The sequence below is a fragment of the Hippocampus zosterae genome, chromosome 1 (genome assembly GCF_025434085.1).
Source record: "Hippocampus zosterae strain Florida chromosome 1, ASM2543408v3, whole genome shotgun sequence".
NCBI classification, from domain to species: Eukaryota; Metazoa; Chordata; class Actinopteri; order Syngnathiformes; family Syngnathidae; genus Hippocampus; species Hippocampus zosterae.
The window spans coordinates 8,781,510-8,784,314 of NC_067451.1; the positions used below are offsets into that span (position 1 = coordinate 8,781,510).

The 2,805-nt window shown below is 42.0% G+C and overlaps 1 long non-coding RNA gene across 1 annotated transcript; it reads right to left on the bottom strand.

The window, feature by feature from the left end:
• Positions 1–241: 241 nt before the first annotated feature.
• On the bottom strand, positions 242–2,601 carry LOC127607366 (uncharacterized). Its single transcript, XR_007964070.1, has 3 exons — positions 2,500–2,601; positions 1,847–1,955; positions 242–1,055 (listed from the first exon to the last, which is right to left on the bottom strand). It is a non-coding gene; the product is annotated as an uncharacterized LOC127607366 (long non-coding RNA).
• Positions 2,602–2,805: the final 204 nt, after the last annotated feature.

Here is a 2,805-nt window from a genome sequence, read left to right on the forward strand (position 1 = left end):
ATTCTTCGGGGTGGATGATTTGAGATGATTGTGGTCACAGAATGGATTGAAGTCATATCTCAAGGCAATACTGGATGCGCACACAAAAAGCAACAAAAATGCACATTTTGTGTTTGGATTGCTTCATAATAGAAGCCTTATTTTAAAATTATTTTGTCATTTTACGTAACCCTCATATTATGTTGAAAAAAAATCACATTGATTATGTTGTGGGTCATTTTGACCCACACTGTAAAAATCCACACAAAATAGTCAAAAAACAGGTTACACCAGTAACAACTTTGTTTAAGATGATGATTCCAATGACCAAACATATGAAGGCTTTGCAGCCCCCAGGAGCATTTAAAAAGTACTTTAGGTCATCTGAGGCAACAAGTTGCCGACAACAGGCGAGAGAGCACCATCGGCATAAGCTGTGGGAGCTTTAGCATCCCCCACTATGCCTTGCGGTGGCCTGCGCCCGCTGGCGTGCCCGCCAGGACTGCAAATTCCCCGACAGGTGTGTGTGTGTGTGTGTGTGTGTGTGTGTGTGCCCAACTGTCACTGTATAAAGTACACAATTACACCACAACAACAGTAAAAACCAGAAAGCAACTCCACCATCCCGATATTCAAAAACAAGATAAAAATATGTAACATATAACACACACCCCAAATTATCTTTGTCCTCCTACTTGTCATTATCATCACATGTAATGTAAATAAGAAACGCAAACATCGATGTCGATGGTGCGAACAAAATGGAGGCGAGCATGAGGCTGGCGACCCCATGGGCAAAGTTCGCCGACTGACGACGCTACGTGTCATCGCGGTGAAGGTCGTCACTTTTCAAGCATGGCGCTAAGACGACCTCGAGCGCAAACAAACCACAAAAAAAGAAAAAAAAACTGGTCATGTTTGGGTGAGTGCAAATGTCACGCGTCACCTCCAAATGTCGAAGTTCACGGCCGTCAAATCACGCGAGTCGGCTGAAGAACGGCCGGCTTGATTGGTTGTTCGCATCGCGGCTTGCGTGTGATGTTCATAATGTCATTACTGGCACCCCACAGTGCCTCCTATTGAAAATATTTTGAACAAAGGCCTCAAGTGAATATTGAATGTGAACAGGTCACATGATGTCAAGTGAATTCAGCCAATCACAAACAGGAAAGAAAGTCACAGACACAGGAAGAAAGTGGAAAAGACACGATGATAACAAAAAAAATGCACGGATAGTCACAAATGGACACAAATGGTGAATATGCTATGTTAAAATTCTCTAGCCAATGCAAAAATTAGGGCTTGACATTATGAATAATGATCGGCAGGCTAAACGGCGAGTGTGGCGTAATGTCAGATAGCTTCGACTCGGTGATGTGGCCACCAGCACCTTCAGCGCAATGTGGCGAATGTGCATAACATCAACAAGAAAATTCCATTATGCTTATTGCTTAACGTATCCTTGAACATGTCTGCTATTTAACACCGCAGGTATGTTCCTACACATTTTAAAAATGTGTTTTTATCATTTGTGTCTAAGTGTCCTTTGAATGTTGGTTTCATTAATGTATGAATGTGTGTGTGTGTGTGTGTGTGTGTGTGTGTGTGTGTATGTGTGTGTGTGTGTGTGTGTGTGTGTGTGTGTGTGTGTGTGTGTGTGTGTGTGTGTGTGTGTGCGTGCGTGCGTGCGTCATTGGCGTGCATATTTGTGCATATATGTTTGATAGTGTCTATTTTGTGTTTTTGTTTTTCAGAATGTGTGTGTTTATTTGTGTTTGCGTGTTGCACACACGAGCAGTTCCTTTGTCGGCTCCACATTTATCATACAGAGCACACACGCACGCTTGTGCATACGGTTGTGTTGTACCTTTTTGTGTGAGCGTGTCCATCCTCTATCTCAGAATTCCGAGGCTTCTTCTTGTTTAGGAATTCCGTGTAGCTTCAAAGCTCCGTGACCCGCATGCAGCCAGATGTTTCTTTCAAATGGGAAAGGTGACATTGACAAGTCAGGACAAAAGAAAGAGGGGAAAAAAATGGTTTTATAAAATCGTGTTGGGGGAGAATTTTTTCTTAAGTCACCGTGCCCCCTCGTGGCAATTGGTGGGTCCTGAACTTTTTTTATTAATTCGGCAATATCTAAATTAGCTTTTTTTAAAGGAGACGGTGTGCATTTTTACCTCAGCAATTTTAAAAAGTTCAACCAAAGATAAATTGCGTTGTTTAATTTAACACTTGACGGGGAGGAGGGCGCGGGGGACATTTCAGATACTCGCTAACCAGCTATCCAACGACGAATGCCCAAAATTGGTCGCGTCCAGATCTTGTTTTTTTCTTCTCTTTTTGGTTTGTACAACACGAGGGTTCTTAATTGTATAACTCTTTTAACAAAGACAGTTCATTGCTAAAACACTTATTCTCACACAGTTGGGGGTGGAAGTTACGTCATCAACGGTTTAAAACAACTTAACGTGTACTTTCGTCGGTTTTTGGCAGCGTAAAATACTTTAAATGGGAACGTACCGAATCCGGCGTCGCCATGTTGGCTTGAGGTTCTTCGAATTTGGTTAGCAGCGTTTTGTTTGGGAGCGGCGCCATCTGGTGGACAAATTTTGAACGCTCATTCATTTTGTGATTTGGTTTCATCTTAAGTTAGTGTCATTTATTTGTGTGTGTCTGTGTCATTAGTGTGCTTTGTAATTGTATCATGAGTAATGAGTAGAGTATGTGCTGTGATTTGTGTACAAATGTTTTGGTGTGTTTTGCGTTATTTTTGTGTTCATCATGTGCGTCTGCGTCCTGAAAGACATGAAAAGACCCAAAATAATC